The following is a 23,355-nucleotide window of genomic DNA, read 5'->3' on the forward strand; positions in this document are numbered from 1 at the left end:
CTCCAAGTCATCTCTAAAGTTGCATGAGAACCCAGTGTCAGAGGTGGTCTTATAAATAGAAGAGCAGTGGTTTTGTACAAGCTGCCTTTACAGTTCCATTGCTTGTTAGCAGGAGAAATCTCAACAGCTGTGATGTTACAGATGTTGAGCCTTTTCATGGGTCACTTTAATTGTGTAGCTCACAGCAGCCTCTGTGCCTTTCCTTCCCCCTGGAGTTCACGGATCTCGCCGCAAGTTCCACTTCCAACGTTCACTCTAATTGTGGGGAATCAAAAGCACAAGGCACTTGTGATTCTCCAAGTCACAAAATTAAAGCAACTCATGAACTATCCAAGGATCATTGTTTTTAGCGGAGTAGTCAGTTTGGTGCTCCCCTAGGTAGGTGAGCTATATTTAATTTTGAAAGGGGAAAAAAATAAGAGTTCTTGAAAAAGTTGAGCAGCAACTGTTGCAAACATTCCTGTGCTGAATTTAATAAGCTGTATCTCGGTAAATGGGGACACCTGGTGTTGGTAACACTTTATTTTGAAGATAAAGTGCCTTGAGAATTTCCTACGCTGCGTCTCTGCCCTAGACAAACTACTACCCTGAAATTTGAAATACACAATGTTATTGCTACCCTAGGAATCATGTGTCAACCTTGGATCAGATGACACTTGCTGAAATCCACCCGCTGTTAAAGGGTTCTCACTTCTCTTAAATATTTTAGGCATTGGTGCAAACATAAGTAGAAGCTGGAAGTAACTTTTTTGATTGGAGCACTAGAGTTAGAATGGAAAAATAATCATTTTACCTCCATTTTCCATTATGGCATATAGGGGAATGAAGTGCTTTGCTCTGGAAATATTGGTTATTCTTATCTTGAGCCTGCTCTGGTTTGACAGACACAATTAAGTATGGTAAAGTTATTGTAATTTTAGAAATCACCAGTATATTATTGATGAATGAGATGTATAAAGTAATGACTGGATTAAATCAAGCTTAAGGGTGTCATCCAATGTCTCATGACTGGACTTAACCTTCTTCTCTATTCCTTGCCCCCCCCCCCCCAGATTTCTGCTCAGGAAGTTTCCCCAATTCACTGGAGGAGATTTTGAGTGATCGTGGGGGGCTGCAGGTGAAACAATAAGAAAAGGGAAGTCCCATTAGGTCACCTGAAAGTTTCTCTTACATCACCATAGCCAGTCCTCTGGAGATTGGATTAAATACAATTTAAGAATAAAAGTTGATTCAGACGTGTTAAGTTAGCTCTGTTGTCATTTATCAACACTTGTTTTCTCCCAGACTCATAGTCCCATGAGGCTGGGTAATGGTGTGGGTCTAAATTAAAACAATGTATATCAGTTTCCACCGTTGTCCTACAGCAATACTGGAAATTATGTTCAGGAAAATGTATTGTGTCTTCCAGATACCTTTTAAGATAGCCTCTCTTTCCATTGTAAACCCATTAAATAAGATCTTAATAAAGTCATGAAAAGGCACTTCTAACTTGAGCGTCAAATGACAAAGCTGATCCAGTCTGTGTTGCTGCTCGCTTCCTGCAGAAAGCCTGTAAGCTGGCCATGAGCATAGCAACACTCTACCCATCTGTAATTCCCAGCAACTAGTATTTATAGGCATTCTGCCTCTGAAATTAGAAGCAAAATGTAGCCATTGGGGCTAGTAGCCATTTATATCCTTATCTTGATTATGTAATCTCAAAAATATAGTGGCTGAAATCAAATGAAAGTTTAATATATAGCCTGGTGTGCTTTATTATAGAGCTAGATTTTGCCAAACATTTTTTATTGGGCCTCAAAGGTTTATTTTTAGTGTGCAAAGGATGTGGAGCTGAATTGTTAGGAGGGATATGTTAGAAAACTGCTGCAGGCTGTTCTTACTTTGAAGACAACACTATTTTTTTATTTTAAAATTAATTGAAAATGAACTTTACACAATGTTGATATGGCAGTTAATGTTTTGACATTTTCAAACCATTTCCTGTGATTTCTTTTCCACTCAGATAGATACACACACTCACACACGATCACCATAAAATGGTTATATATATAGCAGGAATGATGACTGCAACTCCCATCATCCTCAGTCAACATGGCCAGTGTCAGGGATGATGGAAGCTGGAGTCCCAGAAACATCTGGAGGGCCACAAGTTGGCCATCAATGATCTATTAAATAGTGTGATATTAAGCATCCAGTATACCATAATTTATCAAGTAGCCCAGCTAAACTGATTTGACTGTGATTTTAGATCTGGCAGATGGAAGCATTTTTAAATTAACTGATTTGCCTTCAAAAAACTTTCATCACAAAATCTGCTGAGCCTATGGGAATTCTCTGTATGCAGGAATCCATAACAGAACTGCATGGATGAGTTCCCCTCTTAGTTGAATTCAAAATCAACCTGTCGTTATAATCTCTTTGGGAATTTGGGTCTGAGAGGTACCAGTATCCATGGTCTATAATTTAACCACCTGTCTATACTCTAAAAGACAAATGGTTCTGCTATGATTCATTGGGAACAAAATTCCTAAAGGGCTACAGTATCAAAAGGGCTACTTGTAGCTTCAATTCAATCTCATGAGGCTGCAGCAACCAGAGAGCTTTCTCAGACAGCCTAAGTATATAGGGAGGCAAGACAATTCTGAAGGCACTCTGATGGCAGATTCTTTAAAGATTTTACAGGCCAGAACAAGCAACGTAACTTAACGATGGCAACAGACAGGATAATATGCTCATTACAAGGCACCCTGTTCAAAAGCCAGGCTGCAGCGTTTTGGAACAGCAACTTCACACTGCACAGAGTGAGAAGATATACAGTGGGACAGGCTTTCACTGTGCACTAGATTGTGGCCATAAATAGATTCTGAAAGAGACAATGTTCAGCAGGGGTGTCATAGTCTTGGATACTAATGTATGCATTTTTTTCAGTATATGGCAGTGAAACATAAAATCAGTGGATAAATCTGCAGTTAATAGTAAAGTTAAATAACCACAGAATAAATTTAATATTTATACAGTTTGGCTTAGTTAAAACATACAGCTTCGTTTCCAGATCATAGTTTGAAGGAGGTGGCAATAGAGCTGGAGGCAGAGGGGCAGGACACAGTCTTGGAACCAAGAACCACCTTCGTAGATACGATGCACCTGCCCAGAAAGAGCACATGTGTGCACATGCAGTAGACCCTTAGGGCTGGAGAGTGCCATAGTGAGCTTGCCCTGCCTCATCATTCAAAGCTTGGTGTGAGGGGTATGTCAACTGTTGGGCCATCTTTGTACGTACTGTTTGCTTATGAACCTCTAGCCTTCCAGATGCACTTTGGAATCTTGATTTCTGGAGCTTGATCTTCCTGCTAAGCCTGTACCATTCTTAGCTTGAATAAAAATATATTCCTTATTCAGGTAGGTAGCCATGTTGGTCTGACACAGTTGAAATATATATATATATATATATATATATATATATATATATATAGTCCATTAGCACCTTACAGACCAACTAAGTTTGTTCTTGGTATAAGCTCTTGTGTGCATGCACACTTCTTCAGACAATCTATAGATGATAGATAGATAGATAGATAGATAGATAGTCTGAAGAAATAGATGCACACTATCTATTCTTTATACTTGCTTAACAGCTGCTGTCATTGAGTTTGGGGAGTTTACCACCATGTTTTGAAAGGTCCGAGTTCACACACATAGGTGATGGGGAGGAAGCTGTTTTGCTATGGTATGCTAACACCTGCACTCAAAAGTGGTGAATAAATATAATAAATAAATAAATAAATAAATAAATATGTCTTGCTAGTTATAGTGTTGTACACTACACAGATTGGCATCTATAATTAAGAGGGTCATTGTGAAGGTTATACTGAATTTCAACTTTCAAAAAAGTTGGACTCCCCACCACCCTCATTTGTCATGGCTGGCTCTCTGTTAGGGAATAGATCCAGTTGAAGATTATGCTATATTATTTTGAGGTCCTAGAGAGAAAGCAGAGTATAAAAGTGGCTAAAGGTGCAAGGATGTTGACACTTCAAATACATGAAAACAATGCAGAACTGCACAGTCCATTTAGAGATTTTTCTAGAGCAGGGATTACTTTTGGAATTTAAGATGGGCCTCAGATCTAGAACTGCTAGAGTGTCCTAGAAAGTGATGCATGTGAAGATTTCTATAGCTGGTAGTAAAACTCACATCGGATACAAATATCTTTAATATTTGAGACTGTGGTTAAATGCTTCATTTAGCCTTTCTTTAAGACTCCTCAAATGGCAAGAAAGCAATCCGAACATGATGATAAAAAATGGGAGTATCTCCTCTGCATGCAAGTAGATAAAAATGACCTAATTTAATTTACATACACACACCATTGGAAAGCCATTCATCAGTGCAGGTGAGAAGAGTATGGGTATTATGTCTTCTATACATTTACAGATTTTTCTCCCAGTTTGTATCCTTCCAGACAAGAGGAGAGCCCCAGCTGCATTTAGACCACAGTGATTTATCAGATGTGTGGGCATCTAGTCAATAGATCACATTTCTGAGAAGAGCAGTATCTGTAGCAAGAAAATGTATTGAGCACATTAATCCAAAGACTCTACTCCAGCAGTAAAAGAGGTGACACAGATGATCATTCATATGATACTGCCTCAGAAGACCTTAGAGAGAAGCTCATGCTACAAAGTTCAAATCCTGATAATATAATCTTTGTAGTATATCTGAAGGTTTCCAAATTTGCCATTTTGTTTTGAAATTTTGATTGTTTTGGAAATGAAAGTGGCTTTCTAATCTAGATGGTGGTGGAAAGAATTTTTAAATTGAATATATATATGTGCAATTCAGAGTCAAAAACTGGAACATATAGTGGTTAATTGACAGGATTAGAAAGGCAAAAGGCTGGGTTCTGTGGATGCTTTATAGACACTACTACTTTGTAGGCACCCACTAACAATCAGCCATTTAACACAGAGAGAAACCTGTAGGGATTTGCCAGGTAATAGGGGAGATCAAATAAAACCCAGGCAATAGTGGCTGTGGAAAGATGAACATTTCCTTTGCTGGGTGGAGGGTTGGAGTTGCTTTTAATTATACAGCAGATAAGGAGAGAGAAAGTAGGATATTGCAGGGGGTTATTACTGCATTGCAAGGGGTTGGACTCGGCGACCCTTGGGGGTCACTCACAAATCTACAGTTCTATGCGTCTATTATATGTGAATCAAATATCAAGGGTACCCAATGTGGGACCCTCCAGATGTAGTTAAACCACAGTTCCCAGTGCCACACCCAGCACAGCCAATATCCGAAGATAATGGGAATTCTGGTCCAACAAAATCTGTGTGTGTGTGCGTGCGCGTGCGCGCCATGTTGGCTACCCTTGCTGTATATTCAGCTGAAAATGTTAATCTTTTACTCAGCTGCCCCAGCACCACTTGCAAAGTATCTTCACACTGAGTGCATTTAATGAGAGACTGCCGATGTCTCAATGGTGCAAAAGGAATAGTACAACAGCACTCCTTCTTTTCCAATAATAAAGTCATCTGGTGAAGGGGGGGAGCAGTTGGCCATCACAACCCTAAGGCAATATTTCCCTTAAAATATGTTTTTTTATTCTACATTATTAAATGCTTCCTGGTATGCTCCACTAAGTAATTATGGCTAGGTGTGACAGAAAAGACTATTATAAACTTGTTTAATTTGTCGCCAGTAACCTAGGGCTCACAAATCAATTTATTAACCTCAATATTGGTCTAAATCTTCCTTAAGAAAAGCCATCAGAAGGCGAACTGGGACAGAAATATAAATCTGTTCTCGAGGCCTTTGCGCTTTTGACAACTAATTTACAGCTCAACCCTACGACTTACTTTCCCAGCAAATACAGACATCCTTTAGAGAGCAGTGCCTGCTGCATTGCCACATGAATTCATGCAATGGCGTTATGCTGCCTTGCATATATAGTCACCAAAGTAAGTATTTTGGGTTTGTGGCTTCAAGTTACTTGGTTTATTCATATCTTTAAAGCATTATTACCCAGCTTTTCAGCTTACATAAGACCCGTTAAAAACAAGAAAGTCCTTGGGTTCACGCTTGCAATCTAGGCATTGTATACAAAAGAATGGGGGAAGATAAAGGGGGGGGGAAGTAGCAAACTAAGGTTCCAATTCCTAATGCTACAAAATTATTTTGAGGAAGCAGCAAATGGAAATGGTCTGCCAGCAAACCTAATGGTATGGCTTCTGCTGTAGGCAACTGGAATGGCTGAAATTCTTTCTTTTCTGTAGTTTTTGAGAGCTAATTCATCGTCATCTAACATCCTTGTAAAAGACCTTCAGGATGGATTTTGTTTTATTCTATTTGCGCAATTCCTTTTTAGGGACTGTTGTTCTGAGGGAAATAGATGGGGTCTTGAGCTCCTCCAAGTCTTTCCAAGTGCTGATACAGGACAAATAAACAATGCTTGTTCATTTAGAAAGGGCCTTCTCAAAATAACTCATTACGTTGTTAGCGCTGCAGCTCCACAGAGCTGTAAAATATGTGACTAAGAAGTTCATCTGGATTTGAGTTATTTTATTTGGCTATGATTTACCGTAGAAGAGGATTCAAAAGAAAAATTACAAAGAGTGTTTGTTAATTTTTCAGTGCTATTTTTATTGGTATAAATAAACACTCAAAATGTGCGTACTCAAGATTTATTGTATGTGCCCAGAAGAAAATGAAAACAAATGTGATTTGTTATACGTTATACCGCCTGCTTTCTAACCCTGCACTTAACATAATCTGGAAGAATAGCCCTGTGTAGGCTATTTGTGTTGTTTTTCTAATGAAGAGTTTCTAACAAATTTTCCCAAAGCAGAATTTGAAACAGGGTAGGGAATGTGCAGTTGTACAGATGTTGTTAGACTTCAGCTCCCACCAGCTGCAGCCTGAATGACTTATAGGCAAGGAAGACAAGAGCTGGAGTTCAGCAACACCTGGAGGGCCACAGGTTCCTCAACACTGATTTAAAGTACATTGGGAGGGTCCTGCCATGCAAAACAACTGAGGGATGCTAAACAATTTTGGGAAGATTACCTATTCTTCCTTTAACTCTGCTAGTTGTAGGCTTTGAGGGCTAACTGTGGGACTCCACAGCCCCCACTCTCAAGACAGCCCAAACAAAGCCTAGGATGTTTGCCTGAGTTGTTACTGCTGCCTACCTCTCAGCAAAATTGCCACTTGCAAGGGCCATTTTACAGAGCTTATCAGTGGCTATCTGCTAACCTTTTTGCAAATGAAACTGATGGGAAGTGGGAAAGAAACTTAATTTTGGGCTAGAGGTGTTTTGACTTGAGAGCTATTTAACATTGAGGTTCATTTTATGGCCTTTGACCATTGGTACATGTAGTCCAGTACTGCTGTGTGTCATCCATCCACCCCATGCAAATTCTCTAGAAGTTCCAATGCAACTTTGCTTCTTTCATCACATTTTGCTTCAGTGGTGCTAGACTTGCCCTTTCTCCATTGTATCATTGTTTCTCTTTACATAAGCCCATGGTTTCAAGTTTATTTTGAATGTTGATGCTCCACTGATTAATTTTCTAGCTGCTTGTCAAAGATTCTGTTATGTTCTATGTTCTCACTTGATGCTTACCCAACAAAGTTCTTAAGAATGTTTCAAAACCAGTAATATCTAGGTAAGCACTTTACAATAAGTTATTGTGCTTATATTTTGTGTGGTGTTCAAATTATGCAAGAGAGAAAAGGAGGATGAATTTTGGATCAGGCTTCTAAGTGGAAATGGCTGGGGTGGATTTGAATCAAGGCCTGGACATAATAACTTGTCAGTCATAGTTGGGTTGACAGACTTTCTACCTCTCAAATTTTGCAACATTTGTGGTTATTTATCTATATGATTTGGAAATCTTGTATTTTTAAAAATATAAAAAACCTACATTCCTTAGACAGGTTATATTTAAAGAAAAGAAAAATGGCCTGACAGTGAATGATGTTTCATTAGTGGCTGTCTCAGGAAGAACAAACAAGACAGAAATTTTCCAGTCCAATATTTAGGCGCTAACATTACGCCCTAACCAACTACACCCTCTAAGTAGTCATCATGCATGACTATTTTCTTTCCTAACATGAAAGCGAGAGTCAATCCCTTTGACACATACTGCTTCAGCTTCTCTCTCTCTCTCTCTCTCTCTCTCTCTATATATATATGGTGGTGTGTTACCTTTGTGTCTGTGTGTGAAATTTGAAACTGCTAATATATGCAGTCACCAATGTAGTGACTGAAATTGGAAATAATTGTCTTTGCTTGTAAAGCAGGTTGTGGTAATATTTAGCTAAGCCTGTATCAAAGGAATCCTAATTCCTTAATTAAGTACTGTGTTAATATATAAATCTTTATACTAATCCATTATGGGAACTAGATTTTTTGGAGAGTCTATTTTTTTACTGGGCCCCATAAACTGAGTAACCACTATTTCTATAGCATCCTTCAGTTTATGTGGAGAAATGTATATATTTTCATTCTCCCTCCCTCCAACAGTGTGCACTTAAAGTTTTCATGTGCTTTTATTTGCCTCAGTGGGAGGATATTTCTTCAGAAGCCTGTGTTAAGAAGAGAAATGCACATTGAGGCACCATTCAAAATCTGCCTTCCTGTGAGAGAAGACCGAAGTCTTCTTGCTTGTTGGCAGGGAACTTCCTCATTCCAATAAAGTGCACATCTTCTTTATGTTGAGGATGTTGAGAGTGGCTGTTGTTTTCCCCTCTGCTAGTTATTTCAGTTGCAACTGAACAAATAAACTTCTCTACGCGCAAGATGTGAACAGTGTGGCAGTAGTCTACAAAAGCCAGACAATATTATTACTGTCTGGTAGAAAGCCATCACTTAGACTAACTAGTTATTACTCTCTCCTTCTTTTAGACTGCCAGCAACACATCGAGGAGAAAATGCTGAGATTCTACCCTCTCCTGTTTTCTCTAATGTGACGTTAATAATTCAGCGTCGGTTCATTCACCACTTACTTTATCTTTCTGTCAATAGCAGAAATGTTATCTAGATACACTTTAGGCTCATAATCACCATTGAGTTCAAAGCTAAACCTAATTGGCCTGGGAGACTAAGACATTCTTACCCACTCCCTCCTCTTTGGGGGTATAATTATCCTTTGGCCATAGCCCTCTGACTAGAGATGGTGTTCTTGAGCTTTGAGGGCCTCCTGTGGAGTAAATGAGCAGTAAATTGCAGCTTTAGTCCATAGGTTGCTATCTCTGGCAATCCAAACAGCAGTGCTACTTTTCTCTAACATCTAGATAGCAAGAGATGAGGCTACATATGACAAAATTTCCCACCTCAAGTCAGTAAACATGTCCCATTTTAGGGTCTATTTTGAGTTTTGTGAAAAATGGGAGTCATGATTCCTGCAGAAATTCAGATGTGGAAACCTTCCATGGCACAGATATAAACACGATCACATTCTACTATATTCAGGACCAGAGGATGCTACAATAATTGGTGATCCTATTATGGGGTTGAGGACTCTTTTAAAGCATGAGAGCCACACTCTCTCATGGGGAACTTTCTAGACCATGCCAATGATGGAGGGCGGTGGAGGTAAAAGGTAAGCACAGCAACATGTGCAATTCTTAACATTGCAGTGCAGGCAAAATTCCAGCTGTGCAACACTTCTAGACCCTGCCCTGCCCTGGTGAAATCACATGAGAAGAAACATGTTAGATTAGATGTGACTATTGGTCTGGTTCTTTCCATATGGCCCCACTTTTGACATACAGTTTCTGCATCCCTAGATGCGGAATCCCATGGCATATATAGCACAACAAAATGAAAGTTATTCTATCCTGCTGTATAATGATCAGCCAGTAATTTGTGGGGCATTAAAGCACAATCTCTGCGTAATCAGAATATTTTCTGGGTGAAATTAGTGATTGAGATTCTGTAAAGAAAGTCTTCAGGTCCCTGTTTGTTGTGTTTGTCTGCAGGATGGACAGAGGGAAACATGTATGGACAAGTAACTCACTAAGCAAAGACTGAAGCCCCAATAGTGGTTAGAGCTGGTGAAATTGAAGATACCTTTGGAAAACATAAAATATTCAATAGGTTCAGACTTACCTGTGCCTCTGTGCTGATAAAGTTTGCCTATGCCCCTGTGGTGATCTTTATCATATTCAACTGTCCTCCCTCATTCATGAGCACTGCTCGCATATGTTGAAGTCATTCTGTGACTGCTACTACTGTATATTATATACTGCTGTATATAATAGGTCATTCAAACCCCATGATTCCTGCAATCACTACCCAAACACAAAAAGGATACACATGACTTAGATAATCTTCTGCTGGTTTATGCTATACTGATTTTTAAAAACTGTAATGCAGCAGTGCCTAATGTCAATGTCTATTGCTGCAGTAGACAAGGTGGTGCCCTTCAGATGTTCCTGGACTCCAGTTGCCACACCTCTAGCCAACATGACCAATGGTCAAAGATGCTGGCATCTGTAGTCCAAAATTGGCTACCCCTAGTGTCTGGGATAATTTATTCCAGGTAGATGTGACAGAAAAACCAGGGAAACAGCAGATTGACTTTTAGTAGAACTTTCTTAATATTTCATCCCTTTATTCATAGCTGCTTGGATTTATCTGGCCACTTCGATTTGAATTATTGGTATTATATACTTGCCTTAAGTTCAATTTGAAGTTTTCCATGCATTGCTTAATGAAATATCACCACTGAATGAGGTTTGCATTCTACTTAATTAGGTTTTGTGTTATGCCTGAAAAATACCTATGCAGGTTGAAATTTTTTTGCATTCTTTATAATTAATTTAATTGTTTTTCTTTGGGAAAGATTCATTAAAAATCTAATTTAAGGGGGGGAGCAATTCAGAACTGTCTTATAATAAAAATAGAACTAATACAGCAAACAAGAAATCAATTTTTGTATTATAGTTTTGCATAATTAGATAATGTTAACTCTCAGCATTTTCTGAGAAATAATAAGGCAGCAAAACTTTTTTGTTGTTGTTGCATTTAACTACATCATATTTATTTTGCAAAACAGACAGAGAAAAAAATGTATTTGCATATTTGCTAATATAGGTACTAAATCTGAACGTTAGATTTTTCTGGTTAGTTGGGGGTTTTTTATTTTAAAAGTCTACACACTTGTAACAGTTGGATCTCCAGCCTGCTCTCTCTTGCATATCTACTGTTGCTAGCTGGTTGATGAAATGCTCCTGATTGTCACTACAGTACTGCAGTGTAAATGAGCTGGAAATTATTTAGAAACACAACTCCATTTGCTCTAGTGTGCATGTATTTGGAAACAAAGCTTTTTCTGCACAGTTTCCACTGAGCTTCCCATTTTCACCTCTGCTATGCTTTTTGCTTTATTTTGGGTTTCGTTTTAGATTATTTTTCCTTAATGCCAGACCTTTTCAAATCATATGGGTTTAAAATTTGGTCTCGAAAGCAAATTTCCTCTCCCCTTCTTCCCACCTTTAACCTAATTCTGTGACACACACTGAATGTTTACTTTTCAGCTGGCACTGAATAATATATAATTTGTATGCTTTCCCTCAAGCTTTTCTTTGATGCTGTTTCTTTTGTCTCACCTTTTTGCAGGTAGAGGTTGGTTTGAGCAGATAGCAAGAAAAGAGAAAAAGGCAGAGAGTTAGGTGGTACTGGTCAAGTGATCAAGTAGTATCAGAACTTGGCTGCTTAAGGAAAATAATGATCCGGGTTGATAAAGAGAGACAATAGATTGGATTTCTGTGCATGTGATACAGGCAAGTTATTGTTGGTAATTTCCTGTAAAGGATACGAAACATTTGAAAGACAAGGTGGTTGCTTATTTTCTCTAAATGCAAAAGAAACTACCAGCCCTGATACATACATCATGGTGACCTAAATACTGGTGGAAAAAGTAGAGTTAACTGTTGTTTCTTTCCTATCTCAGTAATGCTACTGGGTTACTTGGTGACTGAAGCAAGAGATTTCAGAATCAAACAGAAAAGCATGAGACTTTTCAGAGTATGGTACACAGACCTGAAAAAAACATGGAAACATAGTTCATTGGACTGTTAGATCTTAGCCCACAAATTGTTGAAGAAGTCCACTACAGTCACCCATTGTGTCTGGTTTGTAAAGGACTTTGTGGCTAAGGTTGTCCATATACATTCTGAATAAGACACCACTAAATCTTGGGTCCCCTGATAGGGTGCAGTCCTCATCTTTCCTAGCCAGCATGGCCAGTGGTAACAGGAGTTGTAGTCCAACAATATCTGGGCACCCTATATCTGGGGAAGACTCCCATAGCTGGGGCAAAGCAAATTTGTCCTTGCCTGTTTGTCCTAATGCTGTGGACATTTTTCTATTTGTACAGTCCAAGTACTGTAGATAGGATACTTGGAGATGTAAAACCATAATGACCAGTGCATATATCTCTTTTCCTTCTTGTTTGGTTAAGGCAGCCAGAGATGGACTTGCCAAGAGTCTAAGGGCAGTTGTTAACACCTCCCCTGTGAGAGGGAGTTGTTCCAATTAGTCTAAAGGAGGCAATAAGATTATTGGGGCTTAATTCTAAGTAGATATACTTTAGAAAGAAAACCCTAAATAATTTATTGCCTACTGTGTTTCATCCAACATTCCTAAATCATACCTGTAGCTCTGTATTTGTGATTTTAAGTTGAATTTTAAGCTAATGGTGCCAGTAACAGAGAGAAGTAATTCATTTGCACTAAATACATATGAATGTTTGTAATCTGAATGTTGGAGCCAATAGATCATTTTCTTTACCTCATACTTTGTATTCATATTCTGTAGTGGGACCACCCTTCTGTCCCCCTCCCCCCTGTGCAATTTGACATAGGAAGCAAATTAATTGGAGTCTGGTAGTTTCAGCTCATTGCTGATTACGATAAATCATGATAAGATACTGGAAATGTACTTGGCAATCCACATAGGCCTCCTAACACATTAACTCTCAATAACTCATTAGTCAACATTTTATTTCTTTCAGATTTGAATTCTGGTCCAAAGTGCTCCTTTGAACCACCATTTTTCTTGTTTTGAAGTCATTTGTTCTACTAATCAAGATATTTCAAGCTCTGGAAGTTTGTCCTCATTGCAAACCGCTTTGTCTTGTCCTGTCCAGCACACTCCTCTGAAAGTGTTTGAACTGCATAGTGTAATAGGCACATGCTGCTGGCAGCAGTGTTGCATGGGTAATTTTCACCTCTTTGTTGCCGGACCCCTGCAGTTACTTGAAGGGAAGCCATTTTTTCATGTCACATCATTTTGTGTTATATCTGTATTTTTTTCTTTTATGTGGCAATTGTAACGTAACTACATTCATAATTTAGTCTTCCCCAACGTTGTGCCCTCCTACAACTCCCATCAGCCCCAGCTCGCATGACCAAAGGCCAGAGATGATTATGATGAGTTGTAGTCCAAAACATCAGACAGTACCAGGGTGGAGAAGTCTGTTGTCATGTTTTAGTTTTGATTTGTTAGCCATAATATTAGACTGAACTGAGCTTTTCAGATACTGGCACCCATAGAAATGCATTTTTATGCCCTCCCCAGTATTTCTGGTGCTGCCATTGCCTGGACACCACAGTTTCAATCCTGTTTCTTCCCCCAACCCTGCATGTTAAACACAATCATGCAAGCAGCATAATGTGTAACTTGGCCTTCATACCAAGTCCAACCACTGGTCTCTCTAGTCCTGTGCTTGCTATCTGCTCCACCCAGTAGTAGTTTTCCCAGGGTCTTGGGCACAGCAAAATTTCAAGCCATGAACTGAACCTAAGAAGTTCTTCATGCAAGGTTTTTTGTGGCTTATGTTTAAAACTGATACAAAGCTTCTTTCTCTTTATTAATCGGATGACCATACCTCTGAGCGATAAAATATAGGGTCTGACTGCTAAAAATAAATCCTTGGTGAAATCAACCATTGTTTTGTTACTCGTTTTTCCTGAAGTGCAATAAGGCATGAGATAGAACTAAAACAATTAATGTTTCCTCTCTTCCTTTCAGTGATCTAGATCAGGTTGGACTTTTGAACTATGTTGGAGCTGAATCTGGCAGCAGCTAACTTGAGTATTGTATTTTGGATAGTCACTTTAGTCAGCTGAACTTTGTTTGCACATGGCTGCAAATCTGTGGGTAGCGAGTCGGGTTACCAATTATCAGGCAGTGCACTTATGAGATCTTGTTTCTGAAGTACAGTGAAAGGTAAACTTCTAGTTGCCATGAATCACTCTCTCAAAGTTAATATGAAGGATGACACTTGGCCAACATTCCTGCAGTAGATTCTTTTTCTTTCTTTCAAGAGGATTGGTGCTTTAGCCAAGTTCAGGAGAAATATTACCAACTGGCAGGAAGAGCATAATTATTGCTGTATTTTTTTACATCTTTGTTATAGGTTTTTATTGTGTTTCTTGTATTGCAAGGCAAGCTGGGCCTGTAGGACAAGTGCAGTGAGGGGAAAGTTGGATTATAGTTAGAGAGAGAGATTTCCCAGAAGGCTCCCATACAATACAGTGGTACCTCGGGTTACATACGCTTCAGGTTACAGACTCCGCTAACCCAGAAATAGTACCCCGGGTTAAGAACTTTGCTTCAGGATGAGAAGAGAAATCGTGCTCCGGCGGTGCGGCAGCAGCGGGAGGCCCCATTAGCTAAAGTGGTGCTTCAGGTTAAGAACAGTTTCAGGTTAAGAACGGGCCTCCGGAACGAATTAAGTACGTAACCAGAGGTACCACTGTATAGCCCCCAAGCCTAGTGCTCCCCCCTCCGGGTATTCAAGGGTATGCAGTACCAGCACCTTCCTCCCCTCCCCCTCCAAAATCTTAAAAGTTGTATGTAACAACTTAATGGTGAGTACTGGCACCTTGTTTTCTTGAAAAAAGAAAAAATAGCTATGCCTCAGCCCTACCATATTAGTAGTTCTACCCTATTAGATCCAGATATTTTCACTTATGGACTAAGCCACATTAGTGACAAGACATAGATAGAAATTAGATTTATCATTCACATTTGGTTCTTCAGTGCTTTGCCTACATGAATCCACTTTTACTACACATTTCTCCAGTCCAGCATGCCAAAATGCACTTTGAGAAAACACCTAGACATGCAGTAAAACTTCCTAAGGTGACTTCAGTAGTAGCAGCAGATCTGCACAATCAACAGATATGTGTCTGTGATACTGCACTAAGATGAGGGAATCTTCATTGCAGAGGACCTTGGGCATACATACTGGTGGTGAGCACAATGGCAGACATACTGTGAGCACGAGGACAACACACACTGAATCAGAGTTAATCTATCCTAGGGTGGCCTGTCCACCTAGGACTCCTGTCCACCTAGCAGTTTGAAAGCACACAGTGCAAGTAGATAAATAGGTACCGCTCTGGCGGGAAGGTAAATGGTGTTTCCGCACGCTGCTCTGGTTTCAGTGTTATGTTGCGCCAGAAGCAGCTTAGTCATGCTGGCCACATAACCCAGAAGCTGTCTGCGGACAAACACCGGCTCCCACAGCCTATAGAATGAGATGAGCGTGCAACCACAGAGTCATCAGCGACTGGACTAATGGTCAGGGGTCCCTTTAACTTTATTAGCCATATTGAGCTTTTTTTTAGGAGGACCCCCAAAATGGTGAGCTTATCAGTTTTGATCTTAGCTCCTAGTGTTATATGACATAGATAGCCAAAATCAGAAAGCTGCTTTGGGAAAATACCTCGTGGGGTTAAATGGTCTACAACAGTGGTGAGAAGAGGCACTAGTTGATTTATGGTAGACTGCCTGCTTTTTCTGGTTGTAAGGAATGCTGGCCTAAGTGGATTTTGATCTAATTGCTTTGAAATAGTTTACAGTAAGTGATTTGTAAATGGAATTAAATATAATCCTGCTACTTACATTCTTAATCAGAAATGCATAGTCATATCACTTAACAGTTAAGGCATGACTGACCTTTGTGGAGAGATCCTGTTAAGGGAGTCTTGCTTAGTAAATTAAAAGCATGCCAGTGGACATGGGCATAGCCAGGATTTTTGTTTTTGGGGGGCAGAATCTCAGTTTGCTATATATTTTTATTTATTTATATTGATTTAGGGGGGCAGCTGCCCCTCCCTGTCCCCCTGGCCACACCCATGCCAGTGGACCCATCAAGTGCAGTGTTGTGTGTGTAACAAGGTGTGTAACAGATTGATTGTACTTAACAGGGCTTTATTTAAGTGTGTCAAGAAATGCATGCAATTAAAGCCAATGGGTTTTGAAAGTGCTACATTTTGAATGGATGGTGTCCATTCTCTCAATCGCTCCACTTGCCAGCTACACTGAGGAATAAGAGGCTTTGATCTCAGTACACAGTACACAGCACGGTGATCTGGTTAATAGCTGTAATCTCAAGCTAGCTGTGGCAGCACACAACTGCTTAGAATGGGGTTTCAATGTGCCATCTGCTAAGCCATTGCGGTGACTCAAACTGTGATGCTATATTGCTATGGTAGGCAAATACCTTGATGCAGATGCTTTCGATCATGGTACAAGTGATTAATTTCCTTTTTCTCTTTGCAATTTTGGGTAATTTTTAAAAAGCCATTCTTATTTAAAAATTCCTAAAATAAAACTGGCAACTCCATATTTAATCAAAATACTTTTTTAAAAAAACTGCCATTCCTGCCAGATATTGTCAGGATTTTTACTGACACTTGAAAATGTTTCATATATTTAATTGGCATTTCTGCTCAATTCTCTCCAAAGTCAGGAAAGTATGATTGTGATGACAAAAACTAGTTTTCAACACTTTGCCAATTTTTACCCACACAATGAAGATTACTAGAAAAATTGAACTCCAACAGAAATTGGAATAAATTGTTTCTAACCATCTCATGATGGAAATAAGGGAACAGGTTGAAAAGAAGTACAAATTATCAACTGCAGGAGTTCAAAATGTATATCTTTAATTATCCTCAACAATTGACACAGTTTTCACAACTGAAAGCAATAATTTCTGAATATGCACATTATGTAATTGTGTAGTATACCCCTCATATATAGTTTCTTACCTTAGTTTAGATTTAAGCATTATGAAGAAGTTCAGTTACTGCTGCAAATTGCATCAGAAAAACTGCTTAATACTGCAGCTGTAATTCGCTTCCAATGTATGTTTGCAAGACCATGTGCTTAGTATTTCTTACTAAGTAACTGCTGTGCCTTTGCAGGTTGGCTGTGTGGATGTGGTTACCACACACCATAGCCAGCTGATCTAGGAACATTACATCTGATATGACATTAGATAGTTACATTACATCTGGGGTGTGAGGGTTTCTCTGCAGCTGACGTGAGGATTAAATGTAGCAGAGTACACAGTGTAGGGAAAAGGACATTATGATCTCTTAGTGTGAGTTCCAAGAAACCAACCACTTGTGGTGAGCTTCCTGGTCTGTGAAAAGAGTTGGACTTGTGGCTTAGTATAGTGGAACAGCCCTATGTATTGTGCCTAGCTGAGTCAATCTCCCCCACCCCTGCCAATTGGCTGGAGAAGGCGGGAGAATAAGGGAATTTTCAGCCTCCTGCTCATCATCATGCAACCAGTGCCAAGCTTCTTTGAGACTCTGCCAGGTACTCCTGGAGTTGCCATCTACTCTGGAGTTGAGTGCAGGACTCCAGGGTTGTTGCTGCCAGGTTGGATGGCTGAAACAAATGTTATTTCCTGGATAAAAGCTTCTAGCTTTATTTATCCACAATTCTTTTTGGAAGGAAGGGCAAAAGATCAACCTGGCTAATATTTAAGCCATGATCAAAGGCAGGGGAATTGCTTGAGTAAGCACAGTGTCTTCTAGCTTGAATATATGAGCACTTGAATTTTGACAGACTTCAGTTCTCACTGCACAGAGAGGAGGCAGTGTGAGTTGTTTTGGCATTTCATGGCACTGTGTTATCTTTGTTGTAAGTTGTGAAACTATTTTGGGTACCTTAAAAACTGTGGGCTCTGAATGCTTTTTGAAATAATGGAAATGACATATATTGCTTTGTTAATTTTTAATTTTAAAAATGTCTATTTCATTTAAGTTGGTTTAATCTTATTAAGGCCACCAGTAGGATTAAAGTAGTTTTGGAATCATATAATCATAGAATTGTAGAGTTAGAAGAGACCCCGGGGTTCTTGTCTAACCCTCTGCAATGCGGGAACCTCAACTAAAGCATCCAGGACAGATGGCCATCTAACCTCTGCTTAAAAACCTCCAGTGAAGGAGATTCCACCACATTCCACCGTCAAAGAGCTCTTACTGTCAGAAGGTTTTTCCTGATTGTTGCCGGAATCTTCCTTCTTGTAATATGAATCCATTGGTTCAGGTCCTACCCTCTGGAGGAGGAGAAAACAGGCTTGCTCCCTCTTACATGTGACAGCCCTTTAGATATCTGGAGATGGCTATCATATCTCCTCTCAGTCTCCTCTTATCCAGGCTAACCTGCCCAACTCCCTCAACCGTTTCTGCATAAGGCTTGGTTTCCAGACCCTTGATATCTTGTTTGCCGTCCTTGGTACATATTCCAGCTTGTCAACATCCTTCTTAAAATTGTGGTGCCCAGAACTGGACACAGTAGTCCCAAGTGGGGCACTTCAGACGAAAACAGATGTGCACAAAATAAAGTATTTGTATATTTTGAACATGCATTTTTAACTATTTCCCCTAAACATGGCTCAAATAAGAGTTTTTGCAAACAATATAGGAAACCTGACATTGCAAGTTTTCTCTTTTAACCCTTTAGTTGAAGAAAACCAAAAAGCTTGTGAAGTATGGCTGATACAGCATGTAATCTTATTTCTGTAATGTCTACAACTTATTCTTCTTGTCCACTGAGACAAGTAGAGAGAGCGAGCTAGGGATCTACATTTTACATCTGATCACTGCCCCAAGCCTGCATACCAAGTTTCATTCCACTATCTCAGTTTCCAATGTAGACATCACATTACTGCCTCAAGGGAGATAAAGCATTACAAACAAATGGAATACCAAACAGGTGACTTGAATCAAAGGCCTCACTGCGCTTGTCCCAATTCTTGTTCCTCAACAATGTGCTTAAACAAGTTTCTTTGATAACATCAAACAGAACCATATAATGCCTACAGAAAGTGCCTGTGGATGATATCCCCATCTCTAAAGAGACCTAATAATAAAGATCTGTAGGATGGCTCCACTCACATGAAACAACAACAAATGTACTCTCCAGGTCATTAAATTAAATGGTTGCACGCAGTACGGGCCACTTGCCTCATTCTGTACCAAACCTTTCCAGTTCTGTGGAAGCCGAAGGCTCCTAGGGGAAGCAGGTAGTGTCTAGTCTACAAGAGAAGTTGCCTCTGCAGGGTGCTAGAGCCAATGGAAGTCTGGAATGGCTATCTTGACAAGGGTAGTCAACGTGGTGCCCTTTAGATGTGTTTGGATTTCCTGTCCTCTCCAGACAGCATAGATGATGACAGTTCTAATCCAGCAACATCTGGAGGGTCCCATGTTGGCTACCGCTGGCATGAGGGATGAATGAGCATTTATTTTGGCTCCCCTGCTCAACAACTGAGGGCCCCAGTCCTGCCACTCACCACCTGGCCTAGGACGGGCCCTGACAGGCTCCATAAAGGACTACTGCTGCTGCCACTGCTGTTGCTAGGCAGAGAGGACTCCATTTTTGCTGTGTGTGGTTTTTAATTGCTGTTATTTTTTACCTATGTCATTTTCAACTGTGATATTAATGCTGTATTCTTAGTTTTAGATTTTGATTTATGTGGAAATTGTTTTCCATCTGGTGGTGTGTGTTTTTGATGTGGTTTATTTATTGTTTATGACTTTTGTAATTGTGTAAATCTTGTCATGTTGTAAGCCGCCTTGAGCATTGTTTTTAACTGTGGAAAGGCAGCATACAAATAAAATGATGATGATGGTGATTTTATTAAGCAGGATTTATATACTGCTTAATCATCAAAAACTCTAAGCAGCTTGTAGAGCAGACAAGATTCAGGCTGAAGTTAAGAATTCATGTATGACGTTATTGTGATTTGTGCACTTCGTTGCAGAACAATATAAATGTACTGGTTTTCATTTTTGTAAATATCTTGCAACATTCTCATTTCCTGCCTCTGCAGGATTGGTGCTGGATATTGTGCAGGCAGATCCCTGAATGTTTGTTCCAGATGAAAGGGCTGCTTGGAAGCAGCTCAGCGGTTGCTTAGGACTACATCTTTGCTGTGAAATAACTAAGCATGTAACTCTTCCAGAGTGACATGCATCTTAAGGAACATCCCTTTGAAATTCCATTTAGAAGTAGCCCTTAAGATAAGGCTATTACTGCATGTAATGCTTGACTATTGACTTTAATTAAGACATACATTTCTTAAGGGTCTTATGGAAGAACAGAAGGCATGAACCTTCTGGACTGCATTCCCTTGTGGGTGAGGTAATAAATCTGACTCTTACCTTAGTACAATAAGCAGTATTCCAACTATGCTGTCAGACGTTTACCACAAGCACACATCTACAGCTGCGCAGGCAAGCAAGAGACTTTATTGCAGTGCAAGGGCAAAGTCTAGGCAGGCAAAAGCATTTGGGAAGAATGCAGACCAGGGCTGCTGAGGGGCAATGGCTTGGGGAAGAAACGAGGGTTTGCAGAGCATTCTTCAGCCACACTTCAAGTGTGCCTTTGCAGTGGAACAGACCGTCAGAAGAACCCAGCAGTTTGGATCTTCTTTACATGCTCCCTTGCCTGTTGCCATTGCCACCTCTGCCATCACCTCAGGTTGGAGACAGCTAACAAGGGGGAACCTTTCCCAGCCAGGGGAGAAAGTGGGGAGTCATGGAGAGAAATAAAGGGAACAAGAGACAGGCAAAGGTTGGCAGAGTCCTTTTTCTTTTTAATTAAGATCTGATTCACCATATTTAGGATATGGAAAAGTTTATAAAATTAACAGGTTATTTGTCACACGTCACCTGAAAAGTTTAAGAGAATGACAACTGCTGTTTGTTTTTCCACTTTCCACTTTCTTGTGGGCAGGCCTCCTCTCAGAATTCCAGAGGACACATTTTAAATACATTTTTTAAAACTTCAAAATGCAGCACATACAGATGCAAGAAATCCCCCTGAATAAATCCTCTATTTCTGTATATAAAGGATGATATTATTTATCTTGGTGACAGCCCTAAAGATAAATTCGCTGCTAAAATCAATTCAGGCTTTTGACATTAAGGTGGTTGAAAGGCAGTCACTGAATGAAGGACAGCAAAGGCAACTTTGTGGAATTCTATTTCTATCTCCCGCCCGATGAATCAAGAAAAGTTTCTCTCTTCTTCCCACCTCTCATAATTTCCCCCGTTAACATGTTATCATTACAGAACCACATTGAGGTTCATAGATAGAGCAGTTAAAGCTGATTAAGCCCAATTCTATCAGCGGTGGGCCATTCATTCTCTCCTTCCCTCCCCTCCCTTTCTGCCCTCTCACACCCAGCAGCTATTTAATGGGCTAGGTTGAGCAACATTTACATCAAGAGCAGGGGGCTTAGGGTTGACTACTGCCATGTGCTGCCTGTCTAAGCACATACTCACAGCAAAATTGGGTAGACACCTTGGGCACAAACAGTAGACTGCAGTGAATCACAAATGGGGAGAGTGCTGTTATTGTGGGTTTCCCATGGGCATCTGGTTAGCCACTGAAGAACAGCATGTTGGGCTAGACAGGCCTTTGGATTCATCCAGCAGGACTATTCTTATGTTATCAATAGTTGCAGAACTGTTTTTTCACCGGTAAGTAGAGGCAGAGTGGGCAGGGCGGAGAACAGTTTTTCTTCTACCTGAAACACTCTGTTCCAGAAAAGCCATTGCCAGCTGGTCTGCTTTATGTTGTGTTTTTAAATAATGATGTATCTGGTTCTTAGGCAACTGTTCTTGGGGGGAGTGCAATATTTATGCAGTTTTTGAGAGATTTGTATTCATAACTATAGTTTTGCCTTTGTTTCGCTTGCTTGGGTGGAAGTAGTGCTGGATTTGTTCAACCTGGATGCTATTTATTCATTTTACTTCATTATACATAATACACTTGTGCTAGATCTTAAGGCCTATGTAGACTTTATACTCTGCTAGAGAGCTTATCAGCTTCTCTGCAGGCTGCTCAATTTGAATTTCAAAACTGGAAATGAATGAATTTGTGTTGCGCTTTTTGTGTTTTTGCTCCAAATTCCTCTCCTATTGGTATCATCACTCATGAATGAAACGCAAGTGTATAGATTGTTGTTTTCAATGGCTGAAGAGTTTCCGATACTGTTCTGATTGCCAGTTACTTCCACATACTTCTTTTCTACTACATTTTTTATGAGAAGGTTTGAGAAACGGTGGTAGGAATATATCACAAAAGTTTTGGAGTGGACAGTGCCAGTAATGCCTTCCATTTTTCAAACAGAGCAAGCATCTAATTGGTCTTGTCATTCTGCCTTTGGCCCTTGACATTAATATTATCCAATAAAACATATGTGCTGTCTTTGCAAGAGAGAAGGTAGACTAGCAATAATAGCAGGCTGAGCTGCATTTTGATCCTGGTGCCCTTTAATTGCAAACTTCCTCCCCTTGTTAAAGAACCCCCATAGGGACATATAGCAGTTTCCTTTTTTTTCTTACATAATTTTTATATTATCTTAAACACTTAAGGGTTTCAAGTAGTTCTAAAGCAAAACAGACTGAGTTATTGGGAAGCAGCCACAGCACAATGAAGCAAAAGTACATTTGGTTTCCAGAATAATACTAATAGTGAGACCCCCAAAATATTAAAAGTAATAAAAGACCTAGAGGGAAAATGCCTTCATTTGGCACCCAAAAGAGAAGAGAGCAGAGTCAGCACAGATAAGCCTCTCAAGGCAAGAGCATTTCATAACAGTGATGTGCAAGCCCAAGGCTTGCTGTAGCAAATGCTCATAACACTAAACTATGATTCAGTGTTGCATGCAAATCATATTTACAATTGATGCTCAGGCCAAAGATATATGTACTCTTAAAGCTTGATGATTCTGTAGTCTGAAACACAAAGTCAGTGGTACACGCATGCACTTATGAATCTAAATAGCAGCTGTGACAAACTTGCCCTAGAACTACAATGATTATGAGATGCAGAATGTTTTCCCCCAGCATGCCACACACAACAGCTGTTTAGGGACATAACATTTGGGACAAAATTTAAAGTAGCAGAACTTAGCAGGATGAGCAGTAACATAGGACTAATTTGTTTAAGTTTGACAAATGCTTTTAGCCTTGCCCTTTAATATATAGCTTCTTGGGTAAGCTCTTGAGTGCTTTCCCTTAAAT

General features: G+C 39.8%; 1 protein-coding gene across 20 annotated transcripts in view; it reads left to right on the forward strand.

Moving 5' to 3' along the window:
• The window catches only part of PTPRK (protein tyrosine phosphatase receptor type K), a 325,128-nt gene that overhangs the window by 195,702 nt on the left and 106,071 nt on the right, over positions 1-23,355 (forward strand). The gene's annotated exons all lie outside the window — the stretch shown is intronic.

This window comes from Podarcis tiliguerta (genome assembly GCF_965153285.1).
Source record: "Podarcis tiliguerta genome assembly, chromosome: 3".
NCBI classification, from domain to species: domain Eukaryota; kingdom Metazoa; phylum Chordata; class Lepidosauria; order Squamata; family Lacertidae; genus Podarcis; species Podarcis tiliguerta.